We start from the raw sequence: 27,087 nt of genomic DNA on the forward strand, positions 1-27,087 counted from the left end.
GATTAGCGCTGGCGTCTATGAGCGTCGCCAGCACACGAGGACGCGGATAAAGCCCCCCTCCCTCATGAAAATAAACGAAGGAGAGGGTGGGAGGTGTGCATATGCCGCGAGGCTCCCTAATCGTCAACGCGACAACTTGGGAGACAGCGAGCGCCCGTATACAGCGCCCATTTGCGCGTAGGAGCGTGGCGTGCATAAGGAGAACGGCCTCTCGTGTACGAGACTCGCGCACATACACGCGCCTGCATGCGTGTGCGCCACGATGGCTTATGGCGAAGAAAGCGGGGCGAAGAGCTGCGGCTGCGCATATCGTGTCCTGGAGACACGGCGAAGATGGCGGACACGCCGGAAACGAGCTTCGCGGACCGCGAGCGAATTAAGCGACCGCGGGGTCGTTTACGCCGTGCGCGTGCTCGCGGTCGCCACCTGTCCACCACGTGGCCATAATAAATGACACGCCCCGCATCGCGGTTGCGTATTTCAATGCGTGCAGCTGGAGGTGCAGCTGTCTCGGTCCTCCGCAACTGCGTGTCTATTACAGTCCGTGAATGGCCGTGTGGCGGCCGCATGGTGGCAGTGTTTCGACAGGTCTGCTTGTGCCTGGTGTTCTGTCAAGGACACAGAGCGTGGCCTCGGCGCGTTTCTAACGAACCGGTCACGCATAGAAAGTGTGACCAGAAGGCTCGAGGCCTTTTAGGAGAGAATCGGGGGCCTTACCGCAGACGCTACACTACCTGCTCACGTCGTCTTCTCTGCAGTGTCTTCGTCTCTATGGCCGACGGCCGCCAAATGAAATGCTGCGCGTGTCGATGCCTCCGGGATCCGCAGATCTAGACAACTTCGTTCTGCACAGTGTGGATGAATAACGCGCTGACTCGTCTTGAACGCTTGAGCTCAACAAAAGATCGATCACGGGCGCCATGTTTACCGCTGGACTGCGAGGCACTCGCTGGTTGCTTGAACTCGACAAAGTCGACGCGCAAGGCACACAGACGTGCCGGGTCGCAGCACAAAAGCGGCAATTCTCGGTGTTCGCGTCTAGCATTTATTTATTTATTTATTTATTTATTTATTTATTTATTTATTTATTTACAGATACTGCCGACCCTTTCCGGGCCCAAGCAGGAGTGGGTACATCAGTAAGTATGAAAGCAGTACAAAGCATAAAAATTAATCAAAACTAACGCAATCATAGTAGAAACGCAAACTCTATAGAAATAGTATTAATACAACAAAGAAACCAAACGTCATTTCATTTTTGTTTGGTCTCTCCTGTACGTGGCGTAGAATTATTAAGTGTTCGAAAACCCTGGAAAATTAAAGCAGGCACCAAGTCAGCGCGTCTGTATACGCTAATGTCGCTGCTGCTACTACGGGGCGGCGCTGGTAAGTATTGACCTAAAAGAAATTTATCTAGGAAGCTGTAACTACCACACTTTTATACATATTACGCAAGGAAACTAATGCACTTGTGCAATTTGTCATACATGTTCATAAGTCCCTGCAATCAATATTCTTCCGTCTGCTGGTATAAGCACTCTTTTGCAGCATTGGTTGTTTCCAGAACACGCCCAAATCGTTGTCTCTTTAGATGTTTGTCTTTTTTTTTTTTTTGAAATTAGAGAAAAGATAACAGTAAGAAGGAGGCAAGCCGGGCGAATAGGCAGGACAGGGCAAAAAAGAAAAAAAAATATGGGGTTTTACGTGCAAAAACTACTTTCTAATTATCAGGCACGCCGTAGTGGAAAACTCTGGGAATTTAGACCACGCTGGGTTCTTAACGTGCGCCTAAATCTAAGTACACGGGTGTTTTCGCATTTCGCCCCCGCCTAAATGCGGCCGCCGTGGCCGGGATCAGACGGGGCACCACTTGAAAGCCTAACCTAGTCAGTTTTGCCATTATTTCGCTTACAATACGCGACGAGGCATTGTAATGCGACGGGATGACAACCTTTGAGTGCTTTCATCGACGTTTTTACAGCGAAGCTGTATACCTCTACCCCAAATGCAACTATCGTGTCCGTTGGCACAAATGTGGACCCATCCCGGAAGTAGCGCAATACCGCACTGAGCTCCGGTGGAGGTGAAGCAGGCTTCAGGCACTCCGCCAATAATAATAATAATAATAATAATTTAAACTAATAAATCAAGATTTCCATGTATATATTTCGTGTTTGTGCGTCAACAATAAAAAAAAACGTGCGCGTGAGCCGATCCCATTGCGTATATATATATATATATATATATATATATATATATATATATTGTACTGTAAAATAAGGAGCAGTGGGGCTGTGGCTAGGAGAGAGACAGCGACGACGAGAAAGAACAACCTTGTTTCGGTGCTCGGTCGGCTACACTACCTCTCGCTGCTCCAACGTTCTAGTCGCGAACGTTTTCTGCTCAAAGTGCTTCGCGACATTATATATATATATATATATATATCCAGGCACACCCAAGTCTGATATCGAGTTCACGACCACGCACTTTGCATGGGTTAGCCGTGATGACACTACTCCTGTGATCATCGTTGGAGACTTCAATGTAAATATTTCAAAACCAGACAAGAAATACTTCACTCAGTTTGTCCTAGAAGAGTTTGATTTGAAGTGCCAGTAAAAAAGCTATCGTCACAACCACGAAAATAAATACATGTAACATTGTCTAGCCCTAAACGAGAAGGAAGGGGGTTAACCGCAGGGCCCGATTTTCATTACTCATATCATAAGAAGCCAACAAACACTGGCACCAAGGACAACATAGGGGAAAGTACTTGTGCTTAATAAATGAAATAAAGAAAAGTTAAATGAATGGAAATTAAAGTGGATGAAAACACAACTTGCCGCAGGTAGGAACCGAACCCACAACCTTCGCATTTCACAACCCTGTGTGATGTGCTACAGCGTCGCTGGTCATCCACCTTCACAGAGTGGAATGGCTCCTCGATTTGTTTCTTAATGTCGCGCCTCAACTTTGTCAATAAAGCGCTATAATATGCTGCATTGATGGTTGCTGTTGAAGGTAGTAAAGTACCCTACCCTGTTTACTACCCTGTTGAAGGTAGTAAACCAGCCTAACTCCATTTTTATCCCCCCGAAATGTTACCATTTGCTTCTGCACCGACCTTTGCACAGGGAATTTCGTTGGCATGGGGGAACCGCTTTGCTGTTCTATGTATATGTTCCATGTCTCGAAGAAGAAGTATTTTATTGACTGGAAAATGTAGAGAGGTCGGCCGGATAATGGAGCATCTGGCCTGCTACTCTACGTAAGGGAAGGGGAAGAGGGGAAGAAAAAGGTTCACAATGGGGGATGATAATGGGAGGAACGAGGTGAAGGACACATTACACAACTGGTATCACAGGCGTGAGTCCAGGCCCGTGTCACCTAGGAAACGTGAAAGAGCACGCATTGTCTCTGTCGTCTGCCAACTCTGGGGCCATGCGCCTAGCAAGAGGTCCTCCGACAGTGGTTCATTGTGTAAATGTCTCAAGGTATCTGCCATTGTCAGTCTTTCGCGCGCATACTCAGGGCACACCACGAGCACATGTTCATAGTCTCTACAGCGCCGCACACTGAACAGTCCGGGGAGTCTGTCCGTCCAATAATGTGCAAATATTTGCGCGTGAAGGCGACGCCTAATCGCAGTCTGTGTATCAGGCATGTACGAGGGCGAGGAATTCCACGCAGAATAGGAAATTTCATATCGGGATGAGATCATCACAGTACACCTACATCTCATTACTAGTTACCAGTTTGCCCAGAAAATCTGACTTTTTTTTTCAGAATGTTCCAACACAGCCATCGATGCCTCCGCACGTTTCCCTTGTCGTTCAACTTTCAGAAGGTTTGGTATCCACTTTGCCGCGACCTTTCTTATTTCTAAGTTGTCACGGATAATGGCACCAACTCTCTCACGTCCACACATCCCCAGATCTGCAGTAATACTCTAGCTGATATTCATCAGTCCTCCATAATCATGTCGTAGATGGCTTTCACATTTGCAGGCACAGAGACAGACACAGGCGTTCCACTGGGTTTCTCACTTTCAACACCGAATTGGAATGCAGCTTTAAAATCGGCATAGCACTGCTTAACGGTAACAAACGGACGGCTACTGGCAATCGCCTCTGTTCCTTTAGAACACAATGTAGTCAATCTGTACCGCTGTATAAGTAAGTAGGCCCTAGAAGATGCCATCAAAATCCATGACGTCACAGCGACCAGGCGCGGAAACTTCAAGGAGGCGTCGCCACCCGTCTTTCGTTTGTGAGCTTTTTCAGGCTTACCAAGCGTCTTATTGTGCTAAGAGTGGTGTTTTCAGTGTCGTAGAAAGGTAATTTACTGATGCAGAAGAAATCACTTTTCTCTTCAGTGTCCCTTTAAAGAACCTCAGGTGGTCGAAATTTCCGGAGTCCCCCACTACGGAGTGCCTCATAATCAGATCGTGGTTTCGGCACGTAAAACCCCATACTTTTTTCAACTAAGGCACAAAATTGTACTTCCAAATGTCATGTGATGAAGCGCCAAGCCTTTCGTGGTTCCTGCGCGAAACGTTACCGCTGGCTCATATACGTAGCTTTCGAAAAGAAAAAAATGGTTGCTCTCCGTTTCACTTTGCGTATCAGTACAACGGCCCACCATGAATGTTATATATGCAGCATTTGTTTACATAACGCTATCCTATTATACTTGTAAGTCCGACAACTACGTACGGGATAACTGCACAGGCTAGCGGCCTGCCGCCAATTATTCTGATTGCTTACACTGCAGGATAGTTTCATAATAAGCAGCTGTTCTGGTCTCTCTGAAAACAGTTGCCACGCCATCAAAGAAAAAGCGAGCAAAAGTTTCAAATTGACTCCTTTCTGGCACGACAGTCCCAAAGTTGTCTCTCCACACACTCGTCGGCCTTTCCCGAGAGAATTACCTGCGTATCCAAAGACAAGGACTTCGCGCGCGGAGCCAGTGTTTACTTTAATTCAAGGCTTGATCTCGCTGATACGACGCATGCGGGCTCAGCCCGCGCTGGACAGAACTGCCAAACGCCAGGACTGCAGCAAGGCCGTAGAGAAAGCAGCAAATGCAGGAGGAAAGGTCGACGCTATTTGGATGCGGAAAACCAAAGGCGCGAATCAAGGCGGCGACTGCACTGCAGCTGCAGGGCGCCCGCTTCCCCACTGACTTCTTCAAAACTTACAATTAGAAAACAACATTCGTAAAGAAAATATCAGCGCAGCGTCCTGAGCGGGAGCTGTTCTGCCTGCAGTGGATGTTAGATGGTTGCGGTCGCACATCCGGGAGATCTGTGAAGTGCGGCTGTAATGGCTGTCCGTCCCTTGCATTACTAGCCATCGCAAAGCGATTTGGACAGCTGGTAGGGCTAGCAATGCTCACTGAAGTACGCTTCGAGCGTTATAACGACCGCAGAGACCCATGGTTTCGTACACAACGCTGCTTAAGACCTCTCCTATCCGTTAATACAGCGAAGCGAACTGCTATATATATAGAAGGCGGTGGTTTCGCAACCGCTCTTGTCGGCTTGCCTTGTCCGCGAGGGCGTCCCGTCGCACTGAGTGCTGCATCACTTCCTTATCTCTGCACAGCCATTGGAGGCCTGCACACTTTGCGAAACATCGTTTGCGATACTGCAGATGCTTTGACCGAATCGCGACGCCTTTCCACGTCGTCGACGTCGCCAGTGATTGCAGTGTCGCGAGCCCTCGTGACATAAGTTTCGTATGTGCTTCGTTTCGTGTCTGTCTGTGCCGCGTTGAATTTCAAGTCGCAGGAAATCACACAAATATTTTTGTCGAGAGCAGGGAGGCGGGGACTCCGTCATGATGAGGCGTCTATATACAGCATAACTTTTGACGCAGCTGAGTGAAGAAACCGATTTTCTTTATTAATTTTTTTTCTGGAGCGGACATACCTGTTTTCCATCTTGCTCTTATAGTGCACTATAAGATCAAGATCAGAGAAAACAGCCCCTTCCAGGTGTTCGCCTTTCACGTAAATTACTGAGAGAAAATTACGGCCGCATTAATATGAGCCACTTATTTAGAGAAATGCTACGAAGCTTAGGATAGCAAGAGGCACAGAATGTCTTCGCAGTATGTGTGCATACCACCACAGGCTAAACCCATTCTCACGGTTATTTACTGCTACTCACCTCTCCTCCCGTATAGCACTAAAAAACAACACGGGGCGGAATAAAGCGAGCCGGATCACGTAAATTATATTCTGGCTGCCTCCTTTCGTAGCTTGCTCGGGATCCTCGGTCAGGAACTCAGATCGGCGACGACAGCCCCAACACGGGTGACTCTCGTAGACCTTTCATGCGAATAAGCGGCCGGCCTTTGAAACGAAGACGCGGGCTCATGCACAGACTCACAAGCACACGCACTTGTTGCTGTGAAAAAAAAAAAGAGAGAGAACAAAGGAAGGGGTTTGAGGATGGAGGTGGGCGAAAGAAAGAAGACAGGTAGGAGAGCAGCCCACGTGGTGCTCGCACGAGACGTCTTTGTGGCGACAGCGGCATGCGCACGCGGCAGCCCAGCGATTCCCGCGCGCCGACCGCCGACAGCAATAAGTGAGCCGGAGTCTAAGTTACGGGCGTCCGGGAGTTGCCCAACACCGCGGGGCGCATCTGAAGCGGCGAGCCAGTGTGATCCTCTTACAGCCAGCCCCGAGCGAGGCGGCCAGGGACGACGAGCATTAGACGCCTGATTTAAGGGCGCCTCCGAACACAACCACGCACGCTGCCCGCACAATAGATGTCTCCCGAGAACAAGACAGTGGCGAACGGGGTCGAACAAGACCCGGGTCTCCCTACTCGCGTCAACGGCGCGGTGGCCTCTCAAAAGTGATCTCTCGTGGTGCGTGTGTGTGTGTGCTCAGAGGGCGCGGCTGGGTTCGTGAACGCTGAAAAAAAAAAACCTGCGCCTGCGTTGTGGAGAGTGTACGACGGCGTCGGCTGCGTGCGGGCATTGATTCAGGGCGGGAGGTGCAAAAACTCGCGAGAGGACGGCGTTGAACGGACGTGTCGGCGTGACTCCTGGACGCGCCTCCTCCAGATGGGACAACGGGGAGAGCTACAGAACGGACGAGGCCACGCATGTGTGCGCGTACGCGTTTTGAGTCACGGCGTAGGACCTCGAAGAATGCGCCCGCCGAAGCGTGTGCGTTGCCTGCAGCAAACACTCGAGCCTGTAGCTCCTTCGAGCGAGGAGAAGGGCGTCGACTGCTTAGGACGCACTTGAGGACCCGCCAGCGCGCGTTGCGCCACGGCGCATACACACAGCGAGTGCGCGGGTTTGGCTTCTTCCTTTACGCCAACCGCTCGCGCAGTGACGGAGGGGGGGTCGAGGAGTGCGTGTTTGAAAAACGGTCTGCAAACTGCGAAACGACGCCAAGCTATGCTTTTCAAGGTTTTGTGACGGCGAATACCTTCCCCCCGGGGAAAAAATAAGGAAAAGATATAGGTTCCGAAATCGTCGCGTATACGTGATTGTACTGACGCTCGTAACATATGGATGTATATAGCTGCGGTTGCCAGAATCTCAAGCTTTGGAAACGGCTGCGTAAGACTCCTGATTTAATGCCCACAGGCGCCTTTCTCAGCAAATTTGATGAAGAAGGTTGCTGGCTTGAGCTCACACGCCCCGGAAGGGTTTCTATAATCTGCTCAATGGGGAACAGGAGGACAAATGCGTAGACCCTTGGGGCTGAAGAGCTCAGTGCCTCAGAGCTCCTAACGATTCTCTTAAGTTCCGCCACTCCATTTCCTTTCCTCTACTCGTACACTTGTGCACGTAGACTGGATCTGGCGCATTTCACGTATATACTGGTGAATCACAGCTTTCAAGTAGTATAAGCTCGGCCATAGAAGCAGGACACTCAACAGCATTAGTGACCACACCAAATGTCCGTTCACTTTCTTCCTTTCTCGAAACGAAACCGAGCAGAAAATGCACTTTCTCAGGGGGCCTGCCCGCTTTCAGAGAATTTTCATTTTCTTTTCATTTTAATCAACAGACTATATACTGTCCTAGACAGAGGAAGGACCCTTCTCATATCCAGTGCTCACACTGCAGCAGTTTCGCGCTTCTCAAGAAAACGTGGCGGCTATCGAACGAAGAGGCTGCGAAAAGTGGAGATGGAGAAGAGAGGGGGAAAGGAGGGGAGGTTGCTATATGACGGGGAGCGTCTGTACTTCAGAGCCATGAAGTGCTTTTTGCGCAACTCGAGCCACTTCTGCTTGAAACGACAAAAGAACAAAGACACCGCGAAGAGAACATGTGGCTCAAGGCAGTACTACTTGAAAGCTGCCCATGTATATACACATAAATATATATATATCTAAAACAGGGACACAAGCAGGTCTCTTTTTTAATCCGCACTTCTTTTTTGTCGTCCGTTGGTTCATTTTCGTCCCGTCTTTTACTTATCTCTATCGGCGTCCACAGTGTCCCGACGACGCCGGCGTATACATGCCTGTCCGAGAGTGGAGATCTATATAAACACTGGGCCATAAAAGCGAAGAGGCGCTGCTCGATTTCAAGCACCCATCCCACGGTTTTGGGAAAACTATAGCGCTCACGGTAGTGGGCATCACTGCAGATTTCTTCTCCTGTTCTTTATTATTTTTTTCCCCTCGACGCTCCCTCTTAAAATGGCGTAAACTGGCTCAAACTCGACCGTTTTCCCCGCGCGCGGGGGATATAATAACTGCCGCCGGACAGCGACCGTCGTGGAACCGACTTTTCCCAAAACTGCCCTCCCGTCCTCCGGCAGTTTTGCCTGGTTGAGCTCGGACTGATTGGCTCTCCGGGAGCTATAGATATCGGGAACGGCGCCGCTTGGCCGAACGATCGAGCTCGTTTCGAGTAACTAGTGACGCGGGCGGGCGTAGTTTATTGTGCGTGCAATTCGGTAGCTGGCCCCAATTTTAAGCGAAATTTGGTCCTCGATCTTCTTCTCTCCGGTGATGTGAGTGTAGCCGGGAGTTCCGCGACATTGGGGTGTCGCGCTACAAAATTAAAGCACAAGGCGACAAACGTAACTCCTGCTAACGACTCCGGCGAACCTATGACTCTTAAAGTCGTTCCTGTCCTCCTTCTCTACCTCTTGTTTGGTATTAAAAAAAAAATAAACGCTAGAAGGGATCCGAAAGCTACTACTGCTGCAGCGAAAGCGGCTGCGTGAACTTGCACTCACCCTTGGTAACAGTTAGCGCATATGCCGTATACATGTGCACGGTTGTATGCGTATCGCTATCTATAGCCGCCCAATAGGCAACATCCAGTGAAATCCAGAAACAAGTGAGGAGAGTAGCAGGCTAGAGGACTTTTACCTCTTTTACCTCTCTGCTTTTTCTCAAATAATTAACTCTCTTTCTCAGTCACTAACTCATTCAATAACAAGTGCTTGTGATTTACAGGCGTACAATTCTTTTAGCATCGAACATATTCGTTGATGTTCGGCGATTATAATATTTAACTGATAAGCACTAAACGACAAAGTGACGAAGTACCTTCAATTTTTCTATATACGTGCGCCACATACAGACGCAAGCAACAACTAATTCTACACTAGCACGATGCACCAGTTTTCTCTTTTATCTTGCCACGTATCTTGCACAACAGACTATAATAGAAAAAAGCAGGACCGCTGGCGAATTGCTTTAATTAAAGTGGCCCTTAAAGCGGGCACTGCATCCTATCCCGACGACAGCCGAGTCTTCCGAGCATTGTGGGACTTCGCTCTAAAAACTAGCCTCACCGGATAACTGCAACTGCTCCAAACCTTTATTTATTACCCTACCAAACCTTCTCCCAAAGTTTAACGGCCGGTTGTAATGAACTGAACCATGAACGCGATGCGTGTGCGTGAACTTTTCTTCTTTCTTGAACTCATTTACCATCAATCATCAATCTTTATTTTCCGTGTATACAAAATACAGACAGAGGGGCCTGTGAAAAAAGTCTGCTTACACTACACAGCATGACAAGGCACTCCAGTACGATTGATACAAAAAAAAAAATATTTGAAAGAGAAATTCCTATACAACAAATTATGCCACTATCTCAGAGAATTCAAACACGCAGTCGCGGCATTAATCATAAGAGCATTGATGAATGAATATTAATAGACAGATGCAGACAATGTACTTACAGCTTAGCAAACTTAATAAAGAAATAAGTGAATAGGGGAGTTCCATTATTTATACATATGGGCAATGCGCAGTTATCTGTAAGTACGAGTGTATAAGTCAAAATCGCCACGCTAACAGCCATTTAGAAGAGAAGCCCGACTGTAACGAAGTCGCTGTTTACCTAGATTTCAAACGAACGGCCGGTACAACCAACTAAAATTAAATTCTGGGGTTTTGCGTGCCAAAAACCACGATCTGATTATGAGGCAAGCCACCGTGGGGAACTCCGGATTAATTTCGACCACCTGAGGATCTTTAACGTGCCCCCAATGCACGGCACACCGGAGTTTTTGCATTTAGTCCCCATCTAAATGCGGTCCAGGTACACATCAACGGGCCAACGCTTCGACAAGAGAACTTCGTCAGTGCGAAAACAAGCCCCCGCGTTGAGGCTCTATAAGCTACGGCTTTCCCTTGTTTATGAATTCAAATACCTGTGTTTCACATAAGGAGAGGAAGGAAGAAGGGAGGGATTGACTCTCTAGTAAAGCACTGTTTGGATTTTCCTGTAAATGCGGTACTGATGTCGTATCATTGGAAACCGCTCCTTTCATCTTCCACCCTTTCTTGGCCTTTGTCGCTGCGTCGCACGAAACCGTGCGCACACCGTTACCCGTTACCGCTACGTATATCTTCGTTGTTTTTTTCTTGTTGTGTGCTCATCCGTAAGTATGCTGATGTTGTTGTTGTAGCTAATGTTAAAATGTATATTGCTGAACACTGCTGCCAAACCTTGGGGGAAGCCGCCCCGTCAAGCAGCTGTATGTAGCAGCTTCTATGCGGCTGTTCCTTCCTTTCGATGAAAAAAAGTAAACATATCTTGACTTGAAATGCTGCGGGCTCGGCCATTCGGCGGAAAGGACGATAAGGAAAGAATATAATCGATGGAAAATAACCGTTGCAAAGTATACGCCCCTGAACTATACTGATGAAGTATATATAGGCAGCATTGACAGCTATAGGCGCGTACATATGTTAGATATCGGTGATCATCTTTGTAAATCTTTTCTCTCACTTTACTTACCGCTCCCATGCAATAGCCTAGAACACCAGAGCGGTTTCCTGTTGTCGCTAGCTGGTTTCAAGGAAGAGCCTTCAGAGGTTTCTCGGAAAAGACGCCATTAGAGGCGGCGGCCGACGCCCGTGCCTTTGACGTTAAGAATAGAAGCGCGCGAGTCAAATGCCAACGCAGCAGAACGACCAAGAGGCAGCAGGGAGATCATGGAACAGATGCGGCCGTTTGCTGCATTAGGAGACAAATGAGGCAACGTCGTATAGTACCCAGACACATGGAAGGTCCGATGGCGAAGAAGAGGACCAAATAAAATGACGGTCGGCGAACTTGAAGCTAGAAGAAAGTGGAGGTGACGATGCTAGCTGCTGGTGAGTATATACGACGAACAGGAACAAGGGCGGAAAATAACATCTTAAGGAAATTTTAGGCCTTCGGTTCTCCCTTACATCGGCTCGTGGCTCAAGTCTCCAAGGGAGCGAGCGAACCGAGACGCTTGCTGTACGGCCCGAGGTCGCTCGAGAGCGCAGGCAAGCGCGGAGCTGGGACCGCTTGGCTGACGCCACGTACAGAAGAAAGGGGGGAGGTGGGGGGGGGGGGGGGGGGGCAAGCTTCGCGGATGGCCAACAGCGCGCAGCGCGCACGGATCACTGTCCGAGTCGAGGAATGCGGGGAAACCGTGCGTCCTCCTTCCTCGCCCGAGGAGGTCGCAGCTGGTATTGAAGCCTGCACTCGAGTGCACAGAATCGCACACTTGGTCGATCACCGACGTCCCCGCCGTTCTTTCTCTGTCGCCCGCATCTAATCTAAACGAGAGGCCTCTTCTCCAGCCCCGTGCGATGATTCCGTCCCTCGGAGTACTGCACACACTCCGCGACGATGGACTCCGGAAGCGTCGGCGCTCTTCTGGAACAGCACTCGTGCCCCCTCAGCTTTCAAAGAGGAGGAGGAAGAAGAAGAGGAGAGGTTGCTCGCCGACCATGGCAACTGCCTGCATGGCTGCCCTACCGATTAGAAGGCGTTGTTTTCCTGCACCACTGATCTGAAGCTCCGCGTTGCTTTCTCTTTAATGGCAGGAACGAAAATTTTCCGTCGACTTTTAAGGAGAATGCTCGTGGCGAAAAGTTGGTGGCGAAAGGAAGTTTTTGTCGAACGCCTACCAAAGAAAATAATCTGCGATCGGTTCGGAAGTTTCGGTGAGAGCTGTTCACATTGCGGTAGAATGCCGCCGCAATCACCAAACGTGTTCTTCATTCGTCTCGGGCGTAACAATCCCAGTCACTTACAGCGGTAACGTCTTTGGCGCGACCAAGAAAAGACAACTAAATGTGCAGTTCTATAGAATATTTGTAGAACACTCTACTAGTCTCTAGAGTCACCATTGTGTTATGTGAATGATCTTTGTATATACGCATCCTTTTATTTTTCCTTTGCTCATCATCCACATGTTTCATCACTTTGTCTTGCCCGCTTTCCTCCCTCCCCTTTGTAGAATAGCAGGCCAGAACTAGCGAGAACTAGCCAAAACATACCAGCTCACTCTTTCCTAGCCGTTATTACTGCTTTGATACGGCAGGGCCGCCACCGGGAAGTTGTTAATGTACGAGATCGGCCAAAACTTGTTTCCCTACATGTGTGAACGCGAAAGCACCCGCATCTCAGCATCAACACCCCGACATGCGCAACGCTGTTAACTATATAGCACGGAAGTATTTGATGTCTGACAGGTAGCGATGCAGTGGGGCAGTAACGTTATGCAAAATCCTCCTCTGATGCTGTTGTATATACGCGTATACAATATTAGAGCTGCTCGTGCCGTTGTAAAAGCCACCTTTTCGTGCGAGCGGTGAGGCTGCAGTGGGGAGCAGTCCGAGTTTCTCGGTCTGTTCGTTTCACGTCCGTTCGTCTCACTTTCTTGCCTTCTGCAAGAAATCGAAATTTAGTTCGGCGACAATATCGACGCACAGAATCCCGCTGTTTGCCCTGGCGAGAACGTATAAGCTAAAAACGGCACAAAAACAAGCTAGAAGCAAAGATAGAAAGCGAAAGGCAGACGCTTGAATCTCCGATCCGCTTTGCATGGCGGCACTGCATTAAAAAAAAAACACAAGAAGAAAAGAAGACGCGGAAAGCTCCACGCGTCCACGGCGAGACAAACTGACCGCTCAGTCTGGAATCGATATCGAGCGCTCGCTTGCGTCTTCATCTGGGCATTAAAGCGGCTCCCGGGCGTCGCATCATGCAGGCTTAGGGCCAGAACGTAGCCCAACCCTCCCCGCGATGAGTGCATTCAAAAGAACGACTGAGCCACGCGGGCTTTTCTGTATGGCTTCGCCCAGGACCGCTCTATTCAACCGCTCTGCGCTGGCCACGGAGGGCGGGCCTGCATGCGCGGCTCAGCGCTCGCTCGCTTTCAGGCGCCTCTTTGTCCGGCAAGTCCAGCAGAGCCACCGCGCATGCGCCCGTTCCTCTCGCTCCTCCATTCTGGGAAGCCGCGCACCGAAGGGCCTTACGGCATCGCGCTTCCAACTCGGCTGCCTGTGCCGGTCGTCCAGAAAATAGGAACAAACACCTTTGAGCAGTATATAAGCGGCAATGGAAGTTGTGGATATAGCATCGTTTGTTATTTAACCGTGCGCTTCAACGACGCCACGATCGTTGTTTTGCACTTGAGCGCAAACATAATCCATCGGAATTACTTTTTTTTATTTTATTCAAGATGAGTACGAGAACGCGATAGTACAGCTCAATGCTGCAATGAAAAAAAGTATTTGATTCGATTCTCGCACTTGATGGTGCCGTATGCGCATACTAGAAGAACTGCGCGGGCGTATACAAGTGACGCTTCCGAAGGGGGTCGACAAGGCTCAGGCCTGCATCACGTATGGGGCGCACAGCGGGACTGCACTTTCCAGATAGCGATAACTTGGAATAACGGCTTTTGGGGGAAAAAAAATGCAGATCCAACGCGCATGATGGGATCTATGTGAAGTGAAGCTTTAGTGAAGAGGCAAATTAAATGCCTTACAACTAACGGCAATCCGTACAATTTTGTTGGCTTTCATGCTATGCGACGTGTAATGTTATGGAACGTTTATGTTTATTCGCCCCAAAGGTCACAACCTTATCGTCATGCAATTTTTTATATTCGTGCACTACATCGCTCACAGGCTAAGCCGAAGTACAAACCCCAAATCAGGCGGATGCAAAATATGAGACGTACGGCGCCGTGCACTGCTGGGTAGAGCGCGCGAGTGGCCGGTTTTGCTCTGCAGGACGACACCTAACGACAGTTGCTGGATCCGAGATAGCGTGCCCAGGAGCAATAGCAGCCTAATAGATATGCAGAACTGCTTTTGACGAGTGGCGACGTTGAAAAGCGCCTTTATTTACCCTAATATGCCCTAGGTCTAAGGGCGCTTGCGGCACGGCAAATGTCATAGAATGAAGCGTATGGGCTGATAACGCGTGCTCGTCCCTTCGCAACGAATGAAGCGCGCTCACAGACTTTTCCGAGATAACAAAGGCGCTTACGAACATCATCTCTGGTTAAATGCAACACGCGCAAGTTTGCATGTTTATTAGGCCACGCATGCTCCTGTGCACGCTGTCTCAGACCCATCAATCGTCGCCAGGTGTCGTCCCGCAGAGTAAAGCCGGCCGTTCGCGCGCTCTACACAGCAGTCGACGGCACTGTACATACGTCGCAATGTCACAAGGACGAAGGTGATGCGTGTTTGTCGATGGAAGAATCGTGATAAAAGGTGCATGCATGGAAAAATACGACACCCACGCGGCCGCGTTTCAATGGGGGCGAAATGCGAAAACACCCGTGTACTTAGATTTAGGTGCACCTTAAAGAACCCAAGGTGGGCCAAATTATTCCGGAGTACCCCACTACGGCGTGCCTCATAAGCAGATCGTGTTTTTGGCAGGTAAACCCCCCCCCCCCTTTTTTTTTTTTTTTGATACGACGCGTATCAAGCAATTTAAGGCATTCTGTACTTTTTGTGCCACAGCGGGACATATCCCTTCTGGGAGATTTACCAAGAACGGGCACGCCCCCAGTAGCACATACCGACTGGCTAGATCAAAGAAAATGAAGTAAATCAAAGAACCCTTTAAATATTATTCGCCATTCTATTAATTAACGGATCGGTATGCCTGTAAGCCAACAGTACACGTTCAAGTTTTATGTAGGATATTATTTTCTGTGTTACGCAGAACAGAGGTGCGCATACTTCGTCTACCCATACATGGGTTATTATAAGCCAGTTCACTGGTAGTTTCATTCGACGCACGTATAACGTTTGTATATTTATCCACAAATATATCCGCCGAGATAGCAACCGACCCAACAGCGCAGCAGGCAGTCACGCCAAACACGGGAAAGTAGGCAAAAAAAAAAAAAAAGCTTTTAACAAAGTTTCGCTCACTCTCCCCCTTTCGGAATGGGAAGCTTCCGTGGAGACAAAAAAGCGCGGCTTTGTGGAATCAGCGCCAAACGTGCAGTGCGTACAAGTTCGCAGATGGTGAAATGCGGCTCCAGTAACGATTCAGACTCTGTAGGCAGTTTCGCTCTTCTTTTCTGTTTCCTATACACCATGACGCAACGTGTGCAAGCTAGCCTCCCATTCGTATATATACACACACACACGACCATCGAGCCACCTGTGCGCTTGCGCCGCGCGGGCGGGCGGGTGCGAAAGGGGCTCCCATTATACGACACCCCGCCGGTCATTCGATTCAGCGGCGGGCCAAACGAGCCCTGCTTCTTCGACCCCCGACCCCTTTAGGTCCTGTACACACGCCGCGGAGGAGGAGCGGCAAGCGAGAGCGCCGAGCTCGTCTATATCGCGGACGGCGTTGCGCGCACCGCGCTCACGGAACAAACTCGCACACACACGCACTCACACACGCACAGGAGAGGGTGCAAATCGAATTTAGCTCCGCGCGTCCAAGGAGCTAACGAAATCTATGGATCCGAAGCGGGCGCGCAAACAAGGACGGGGCGGTTTCGTGAAAGGACGCTGTTGGAACAAGAGCAGAAAAAGAAGGAGAGAGATAGAGAGAGAGAGGGAAAAGCTAAAGGGGAGTGATATCGAACGAAGAGTCTTCAGGCAAAGACATCGCGGCGTGCACGAGACGACCAAATTAGCAAGGCGCACGCAGAAGACTCGCTTCCCCCAGGCCGGGCGCGAGCATAACACTACAACTACGCGTTGCATTCAGAGAAGCTGCCTACGGCGAAAAGGAAAAGAAGGAAGGAAGGGGGAGAGAGAAGGCCGTCTGAAACAATGGGCCGTTCTGACGGAGGAACGCTTCTCTCCTTTTTTGCGTTTCCGCCCGTAAACAAACAGACACCGGTACGCGAGCGAAGGTGGAACGAGAAAAAATAAAGAAATATTGGGAGGGAGGGGATGGAATGGGGCACAGATAAAGAAGAAAGGCAAACAGGCCGTTTATCGGAAGACACGGCTCCCGTAATTCCGCGGCGCAGGCAGCGGCAGTTACCACGCCCCCGGGACGAGAACTCCGTCTGTCCGCTTTCCCACCGGCGCTTCGGAGCTCGGCTGGCTGAGTGAGCCACGTGTCTTTCGCACGCGCGAAGGCCCCGGGCCCTCGGCAGCGTGTCCACCTTTCACTCGCAGTCTATTTTGATTTAGCTTTTTTATATTCGTGGTTTAACTTCATTTTTTTTTCATCGATCGCAGTTCATCGCATCGTGCTAATAAAAGTCAATACAGTCAACTCTCATGTAGCGTTCACAGAGTACGAGACGCACTGGAGTGCGTTATTCCACACTAGCAGTGTTGAGCAAAACCAGATAATACGCGTACTTATAACGCTCATGGCACGCATCTGTCCCAGCTAGCCAGTTTTCGTCAAATTTTCATCAGTCTCTGGGGCAGTTTCCGCGTCCTGGCTTGAGGCGATGGACGCGGAACGTTCCGCAGGCCCGTGCTGCCAGAAGTCTGCAACGGCAATCTCCTCTATGAGTCAAGGCACCTGGTCAACCACCAGTGACCGCTCAAGAGAGACTCCTACTCCTGTGGCCATGGATGCAGAGCCTATTGCCGGCCCGTCTGGCAAGATCACTACATTAAGAAGTTCCTCACGGAAACGAGGCACCTGGTCCAGCACCAGCGAAGACACAGAGGTCTACTCCATCACAGGTGACGACTCATCTGATGACAGCTTCGTGTCGGTGAAGAGCCGAAGGGCTAAAAGGAGGCTTATCAAGGCGTCGTCACCAGCGAGTACGTCAACCATGCAGGCAGGTAGTGAACGCTGGCCGCACACCATCCTCTTCATGCCAGTGGATTCTTCTGTCAACCTTCGAGTATTGAACAGGCAAGCTCTCTCTGTTTTTCTTGAGGGAAAGGCGCCAAACGAAATCAAGGAAGTCCGGCTGAACACACGAAAGAATGTTCTAGCTGTCGACACAACCCGTGGAACCACGCTGGAGACGCTACGACAGATAACAGATTTGGGCAACATAAAAGTACGATCGGTCATACCTATGGATGGGGCCTGCACTGCAGGTGTGATCTACGATGTTGACTTGGCTATTTCGAACTCGGACCTGCCAATTCTGATCAAACCGGCATACGAAGGAATGGTCATCACGCACGTATGCCGACTTGCAACAGCCGTTGTGTGAAGATTGTGTTCAAGGGGGATTCCATCCCTTCGCACGTAAAGGTCGGTCACTTCCGACATGTCGTACGACGGTTTATCCCAAAGCCGCTTCAATGCCACAAGTGCTTTAAGATCGGACATGTTAAGGGCGCCTGCGCAAACTCCCCAATATGCCCCCGGTGCGCGGAGTCACACACGGTAGATGTCTGCCATGCCACAAACTTTAGGTGTGGCAACTGTGAAGGCACCCATGAAGCGACGTCTAAAGAATGCCCAAGAATCAAAAAAGAGTTCGAAGTTCTGAAGCAAATGGTGAGGGATAACTCAACACATAGAGAAGCCTCAGAAAAGATCCGGCGTCGACGTCGTCATCGACGGAAACACTCAAGACAGGGTGGAGCTCGTGCGCCGCTTGCGCCAACGCCATCATCTTCATATAGAACGCCCGAGAGCACAAGGACGCCTCCGACGGGAAATGCTGCCCCCGTGGAAGAGTGGCCGGCGCTTACAAGCTCTCAGTCTTCTAAGGAGCCTCCACGCTTGATGCTCCCATCGAAGCCCGCTTCTGTCGGTGAGGCTTCAACAGTCGACTGCCAAATGATTCCGGTGCTGCGATCCATTGTGAATGTCATCAGGGCCATGCTGACAAGCATTGACACTCCATCTGCTCGTAGTGGACTACAAGTGCTCGACGCGCTGAGCCCCGTCCTAGCAAGCCTTGAGTGAAGCCATGACTGACAATCACAAGTCATTTCGTAAGGAGGTCAGAGAAGCGTCGATCCTTCAGTGGAACGCGAGAGGTCTAAGATCTCGCATCGCCGATTTTCGTCAATTTGTTCTCACTAACCGCTTTCCAATCATTGTCATCTGTGAACCAAGATTATCCCATCCAATGAGACTATCCGGCTACGAGACAATATTCTCATCAAGCGACATCAAAAGTAGCAAGGTGGTCGTGTTTATTCGCCGTGAACTCACTTACGTCGTCCAACCAGTGCAACATCATGACGACAATCAGTATGTGTGCATGACTGTTAAAAATAGGAAAGTCACCTTTGCACTCTTGGGGGTGTATCTGTCTCCATCAAGTCGATTTGACACCAAAAGACTAGAAGACATCTTGAAAACACAACCTGGTCCATGGATTATCACCGGGGATTTCAACGCTCACCATACCATTTGGGGAAGCTCAAAGGTTAACGCGACGGGAAGACGACTAGCTTCATTAGCTTCCAACAATGGTCTCTACCTGCTGAATGACGCGAGTCCAACATTTCTGCGGGGAATAACGTACAGCAGCTGCCTCGATTTGACTTTCGTCTCCCACCGCCTCGCCACACATGTTAAGTGGTTTTTGGACATTGAAACGCACGGAAGTGACCACATCCCCACTTACCTCAAGATCAAGGGAATGTCCAACACGTCTACGTTCACCACGATACGAAGAATAGATTGGTCTGTCTTTAAATCCCAGATTGAGGACGCTTGTCACAAAGGCCTCTCTTGTGGACTTCAACAAGCTATTAAGAAAACGGCACAGATGGCCACGCGCACACTTACGTGTTCTCCAAGGTATTCTGAATTCGACCTGGAATTGGAGCGGCTTCGTGCGATTCGCCGTCGTGCCGAAAGAAGATATCGACGCACTAAGTCAATTCAGGATCTCAGAACAGCCAGGCGAATGCAAAAGAAGATACAACGCCGAATGGATAAACTTGAGGCTCAGCGTTGGTCGAAATTTTGTGCGTCGCTAGATCCACGCAAACCGCTATCTCAAATATGGAGAACTGTGCGAGGTCTACGTTCTGTTCCGGAACAGCGTTTCCCGTTTAAGGCCCTAGCACTATTCCAGCGCCGACAAGACATTGATGTGGCGGAAGACTTCTGTGCTATGATTGCGGGCCAGCCAACTCGCGCAGGTTCGCTTACATTGAACCGTATTCCAGATTCACGCGATTCACGCATGGATCTGCCTTTCACGACGCAAGAGCTTGACGCGGCGCTCGCCCTATGTAATCGGTCGTCGTCGCCTGGTCCGGATGACATATCTTACCGCATGCTATGTCACCTTGGTGAACGGGCACGAAGTGCACTCCTTCATATCTATAACGAGTCCTGGCAAGAGGGCAAAGTTCCTCAAGATTGGAAGCTCAGCCGCCTGGTACCGCTTCTTAAGCCTGGCAAGTCTCCCTTAGAGATTACTTCATACCGACCAATTGCGCTGGCAAGTTGCGTTGGGAAGGTAATGGAGCGAATGATCCTCGCCAGACTTGAGTGGTATCTTGAACATTACGAAATCTACCCGGACGCCATGGCTGGTTTTCGACGTCACCGATGTTCTATCGACAACGTTATCGATCTGGTAACCTATGTTCAACACCAAAAGACGTGTAAGAGGTTATCTGTCACAATGTTCTTAGATATAAAGGGAGCCTACGACAACGTTCTTCATGACGCGATACTTGAAGCATTGGAATCGGTGGGCCTAGGCGGTCCATTATATCGTTGGACTCGCAGTTATTTACATAGGCGGTCTCTATTTCTTAACACTGAAGCTGGCCCAACCTCGCAATATTATACGCACCACGGAGTTCCACAAGGTGGTGTCTTGAGTCCCACGCTTTTCAACCTTGTACTCATTGGTCTCGTGGAACGACTTCCGAACACAGTTAAAATTTCAATGTATGCCGATGACATCTGCGTGTGGGCATCTGGTGTGACACGGCCGCAAGTACGCGCCAGGCTTCAAAAAGCTGCCACGTCAACATCGGCCTACTTAAATGAACAAGGCCTCAAGATCTCGCCAGAAAAATGCGCATTGGTCGCGTTTAGCCGGAAGCCAATGAGATCATACGATGTCTCTATCGACGGTCAAAACATTCCTTATGTCAGGACGCACCGATTCTTAGGAGTAATCATTGATCGCGACCTCTGCTGGAGTCCTCATGTGGCCTACCTAAAGAAGCGCCTGACGGATATTTCTAATGTGTTTAAGTTTCTTGGAGGAAATGTCTGGGGTACTTCAGTACATGCAATGATGCAACTGTACAGGACGCTCTTTCTTGGGCATTTGCGATACAGCTTGCCTGTGCTGACCAACACCTGCAGAAGTAATATCCGTACACTCGAAAGCGTCCAGGCCCAGGCGCTTAGAGTGTGTCTTGGATTGCCGCGGTGTTCGTCAACGGCTGAAACCATTGCGATTGCACACGATTTCCCAGCCAAGATTCATATAGTCATGGAAGCACTCAGAGCACACGTAAGACACCTTGCTCGAGCCCCTGCCCATCATCTAGCCACACTGCCGGAGGATCGACCACGTGCTTCCTTTTGTGAAACTGTCCTGCCCTATCGTGCATACCTTCCATCAGGTTATACAGCTCCAGCGAAAGTTCCGTTTCCACCATGGTGCTTGGCTCAAGCAAATGTTCGACTTATCGTACCAGGCATACGAACAAAAGCCCAACTCTCGTCTCCAGCACTCAAGCAGCTTTCACTGCTCTTGCTGTACGAGACGTACAACGATCATCATTATCTGTATACTGACGCTTCAACCACGGTGAATGGGTCTGCAGGATCGGTGATCTTTCCTGCAAAACCTTCCACCATAAAGATTCGACTCTCTGACCAGACTACATCGACTGCCGCGGAGCTTGCTGCTATTCGTTGTGCACTTCGTGTAATTTCTGAAGAAATACCCAAGAAATGGAGCGTGTTCACTGACTCCAAGGCTGCACTTCATTGTTTGGTTTCTGCCTTACGCCGAGGACCCCACGAACAACTAGTTCTAGAAATCAGACTGCTGCTTCACCACCTCGTCGAGCAAGGACACGACATCACATTGCAGTGGATTCCAAGCCACTGTGGCATAATGGGCAATGAACTTGCCGACGCAGCAGCACGATCTGCACATGAGGAGGGCTTGCAAGACTCCATTCCATTCTCAAGAACAGACGCTGCAACGAAAATTCGTGTGCTTGCAAATGAAGCCATCAAAACTTTATGGAACACACCAAGCTTAAAACATACACGTCTACACCGACTGGACCCATCCCTTCGACTTCGACCCCCATCTGGACTCTCTCGACTAGAAACAGCAGTACTTTGCCGACTGTGGCTTGGTGTCGCCTACACAAGATCCTTCGCCTTCCGAATCGGTATGGACGACAGCGCGGCTTGCAGACACTGCGGCGGCGAGGAGACCATCGAACACGTGCTCTGCCACTGTCCTCAGTACAGCGCGCACCGGCTGTCACTAGCGACCACGTTGGCACGCCTTGACGACAGGCCACTTTCAGAACAGTCAGTTTTGGAATGCCGACGTGAACTGTCGTCGCAGCAAAAGTCGGTCAAGGCTTTGTTGACTTTTCTACGTGACAGTGGCCTATTAGAAAGACTATAATGACCCCATTTCATCCCTTTTCATATTTTTTTTCTCACGCTTTTATTTTTGTCACGCTCTTCTTTCCGTCTTTACTTCCCCTTTCCCTTCCCCTAGTGCAGGGTAGCAAACCGGAGGTTTTAAGTCTGGTTAACCTCCCTGCCTTTCTCTCATTTGCATATCTCACTCTCATGGCACGATGATTGTGAACCGCGAGATCCCAGCAAGGTATCTGCGAGAAATCTGGGAGAAATCAGCCTGATAGTGCCCACTCAGTCTGTCGTCCTTACGTCCTTGATTTTGAGGCTCGTTCACGATGATAACATTCGCAGTCAGTACGATTAAGATAGCTTAAGATAGCAGCGGCATTGAGATAGGTTAAGATAGTGGCAATATCTTTAACACGGCCATTAAAGTGTACGCGCGACCTGTGTAGACTGTTCGCTTTGGTACGTCACGCACACTTCCGTTCCTCCTTGAGCAAAACCAGATAATACGCGTACTTATAACGCTCATGGCAGGATGTTTGTGAACCGCGAGATCCCAGCAAGATATCTGCGAGAAATCTGCGAGAAATCAGCCTGATAATGCCCACTCAGTCTGTCTGTCCTTACGTCCTTGATTTTGAGGCTCGTTCACGATGATAACATTCGCAGTCAGTACGATTAAGATAGCTTAAGATAGCAGCGGCATTGAGATAGGTTAAGATAGTGGCAATATCTTTAACACGGCCATTAAAGTGTACGCGCGACCTGTGTAGACTGTTCGCTTTGGTACGTCACGCACACTTCCGTTCCTCCTTGAGCAAAACAAGATAATACGCGTTCTTATAACGCTCATGGCAGGATGTTTGTGAACCGCGAGATCCCAGCAAGATATCTGCGAGAAATCTGCGAGAAATCAGCCTGATAATGCCCACTCAGTCTGTCTGTCCTTACGTCCTTGATTTTGAGGCTCGTTCACGATGATAACATTCGCAGTCAGTACGATTAAGATAGCTTAAGATAGCAGCGGCATTGAGATAGGTTAAGATAGTGGCAATATCTTTAACACGGCCATTAAAGTGTACGCGCGACCTGTGTAGACTGTTCGCTTTGGTACGTCACGCACACTTCCGTTCCTCCTTGAGCAAAACCAGATAATACGCGTACTTATAACGCTCATGGCAGGATGTTTGTGAACCGCGAGATCCCAGCAAGATATCTGCGAGAAATCTGCGAGAAATCAGCCTGATAATGCCCACTCAGTCTGTCTGTCCTTACGTCCTTGATTTTGAGGCTCGTTCACGATGATAACATTCGCAGTCAGTACGATTAAGATAGCTTAAGATAGCAGCGGCATTGAGATAGGTTAAGATAGTGGCAATATCTTTAACACGGCCATTAAAGTGTACGCGCGACCTGTGTAGACTGTTCGCTTTGGTACGTCACGCACACTTCCGTTCCTCCTTGAGCAAAACCAGATAATACGCGTACTTATAACGCTCATGGCAGGATGTTTGTGAACCGCGAGATCCCAGCAAGATATCTGCGAGAAATCTGCGAGAAATCAGCCTGATAATGCCCACTCAGTCTGTCTGTCCTTACGTCCTTGATTTTGAGGCTCGTTCACGATGATAACATTCGCAGTCAGTACGATTAAGATAGCTTAAGATAGCAGCGGCATTGAGATAGGTTAAGATAGTGGCAATATCTTTAACACGGCCATTAAAGTGTACGCGCGACCTGTGTAGACTGTTCGCTTTGATACGTCACGCGCACTTCCGTTCCTCCTTCGCAGCTTCTTCAAACAAAACGCCGTTTATTGCTTCCGTCAAGGTCACATATATGTGCCTGTGAACCGCCAGCCGTACGCACCGTCGTATGCACAGTTGTGTGATTTCAGTTGCAGAACCTTGTTTTGCATTTAATGAGAAGAATCTGCATCTGACCGTAGCCTTGCCATTGTTAGCTCTTTTTGCGCAGGTCTCGAGCGGTGCTTCACTACCAGCGGCGACAACAATAGGCGATTCGACGCTTCAGGAAGGAAGTTGACGTCTCGCCAATCCACTGGTGAAGAGCTGCCAAGACTCCGACAATTGGGGACGACAAATAAGGGGAACTGTTTTCACACGCATGCGTATAATGAGCACACAAAGGAAAATGCGGCTCATCATTGAAGCGCGTGACATTACCTCGTGCGGTTTACCGTCTGTGCCAAAAGGTAAAAAGCCAGTCAAAAGAAGTGCCTCCTGTATGTAGCACGGCCATTGCTTGGAATGTTATGCAAGTGCTTAAGGAAGCAATCGAATTCAATCTATTTTGCTTAACTTACAAAGCTTTGAAGAGCTACTACTGTTAGACTGACTACACGATACAGCTACTACAACGGTCACGGGCGGATTGACCTTTAAACTTTTGACACATTCCACCCGTGTCCGTTGTCGTAGCTGTATCACATAGTCACCTGGCCGACGGAAACGATCGGCGCGCCGCGCGCCATGAGCACTATCGGCGACGACCGTAAGAGCGAGAGATCATTGCTATAGCGCCCACGTCGTTCTGCAAACCGCCCTGCCATTAATGTTTTAGCTAAGAATTCAAAGTAATTCACTCAGAACGACGAGCAAGTCAGTCAAATAGCCACATGCCTTTGTCTTGTCATCCACAACGTGCAGAAGTTGAAAACTCTCGCCATCGAATAAAAAGTTACATCTTACGCATTGTTCTGGCAATCCTCGGCGCAGTTTAAATCTGTTCAATAGGAAGATTTGACTTCTAGCGGCACGCAGGAAGACACTGAGTCAGGCTAAACCGGTAGGTTATTCCTTCTGAAGTCTCTGTGCGCTTGGCTATAGGAAAAAAATGGCTTATTCACGGACAACTTGAAAGCCAAGTATCTGTATTGTGCTTGAATTTCGCTTACAAACCGCGGTTCAAGAACGCCACTTTGGAAACATCACGAGTTTAGCAAGGTAATATACTACATGTTTTCTTTCTTTTTTCTGTTAGCCAGGTTGGGATCTTGTTTATTTTAGAAATATACACTTTTTCTTCTTAACAAACCGTTAGTAACTATATCCTGGGTCAGATTTCGTCAAAATCTAAGACGTCACAAGGAGGTGCGTCGTACTTTAAGAATGATGTCACTGTTTTGAAATAACGTGTTAATTGCAACGTCGAGCTTCTGCTCATTGCAAATTAAATCCGCACACCCACCTCACATTGTAAGGGTTCTTATTATAAAACGACGGTGACACCGGGCACCCATACTTCTGCACGACACATCACAGGAGAAATATTAAATTAGCCGCAATGCCGTGCGCTCGGCACGACACAGGAACTTATGTACAACGAGTCAAAGAAGATGGTTGACGGTTTTTTTTTTCTTCATAACTAACATTTTTTGTACACTGTCAAACTGGGCCCCGGGTTTCAGTCGCGTGTGCAGGTTAATCGGCATTTTTCCGGCTGACAATCACAATCTTTCGCCAATAGAGCACAGTCCTATAGATTCTGTATAAGTGGAACACGCGCCAGTCCCGTGTGAGCAGTGCCAGGCCCTTTTTTTTTTTTTTATTCGTATCTGACGGTGGCAGCGAGCGGTCGTGCTACGGATTGTTTATACGGTAGCCGTGCCGTGGCGCAGCCCACAGGATGTTCGCTACACCAACGCGGCTTCCGCACGACGGCGGTGGGGCCGGCAGGGTCGCTGCACTATAATGCCGTTGTCGCTGCTGATACCGCGGAATCGGGCGTCAAGCCTTCAAGCTGTACACGATGTTACCTGGAACGAATCGCTGCCAGTATGTATATAACCACCAGGAATGGACGGACTCGAGCTCAAGGCTGCACCGAGTCGCCTTCGGTTCTGTTCTCTTAAAGCGATAACATTTCTTTGCAGGCTCAGTCCCCGGGGTTTAGTGTTCGTCTTCGTTTCCTTACCAGATGAATTTGCGGATATATATAGATAACTTGGTGGTGATGGTGGTGAATTGTAGCAACAGGCGAGTTTAGCCTGGCGGTCAAGGCCGGCAATTGCTCCGCCCGAGCATCTCTTACGATACCGCTGAAGGGTTTCACCATATGTCCATCAAACAAGTCTCTTAAGAATTCGATAAGGAGACGTTAAGTTTTTTTGTGGGCTATAACTGATCCCTCGGGAAAAATAAGGTGGTGCAGGCACGCATGCGGAAGGTCTTTTTTTTTTTTTTTTGCAGATTCTACAGGAGAGCGTCCCTTTCATCTTGGAATTTCTGGCAGGGCCACAAAAGTGCTCAATGCCTCCTGTCTCGTTGCATGCCGTGCAGTTCGGATCATGCACAGTTGCCGTGGCCTTTATTATTCGCCCCGCCTTAAATGACTAGGCCGGTGTACTAGCCGATCCTGTCCTTATTCGATATAGAAGTGAGGCTTCCTCTCGGTGAAATCTCTTGGTTACGCAGGGCATATGCGGAGGAACCCAAAGCGACACAAAGTGATTTCGAATGTCAGATTTTTTCACCTGATTACTCTTTGGAGCCTTGACTTTGGGAGGATGATAGAGCGCTGCGTATGCAAGCGCATCAGCTTCTTCGTTGCGAGAAATACCAATGTGGGAGGGTATCCACTGAAACATTACTGTGAAGCCTTTGTTGTTGAGTTCTTTCACGATCGCTAGTGATTTGCGTGGGAACTTGAGGGATGGCAGACCACGGTATAGTTGTTGTAACGCGGCCTTTGAGTCCGTAAGGACAACCGCATTCTGCGGAGGCAAAGTCTTTAGTTTGCGCAGAGCAGAAGCTATTGCTACGCCTTCCACAACTGTCGACGAGGCTATACAGTCCAAACGGCCAGACCACGTATATCTTAGAGAGGG

The 27,087-nt window shown here is 49.3% G+C and overlaps 1 long non-coding RNA gene across 1 annotated transcript; it reads left to right on the top strand.

The window, feature by feature from the left end:
• Window positions 1–1,069: 1,069 nt before the first annotated feature.
• Window positions 1,070–24,948, top strand: LOC129387716 (uncharacterized). The gene is made up of 2 exons (XR_008614902.2): window positions 1,070–1,139; window positions 24,216–24,948. It is a non-coding gene; the product is annotated as an uncharacterized lncRNA (long non-coding RNA).
• The last annotated feature ends 2,139 nt before the right edge of the window (window positions 24,949–27,087 follow it).

Source organism: Dermacentor andersoni, chromosome 2 (genome assembly GCF_023375885.2).
Source record: "Dermacentor andersoni chromosome 2, qqDerAnde1_hic_scaffold, whole genome shotgun sequence".
In the NCBI taxonomy this organism is placed as follows: domain Eukaryota; kingdom Metazoa; phylum Arthropoda; class Arachnida; order Ixodida; family Ixodidae; genus Dermacentor; species Dermacentor andersoni.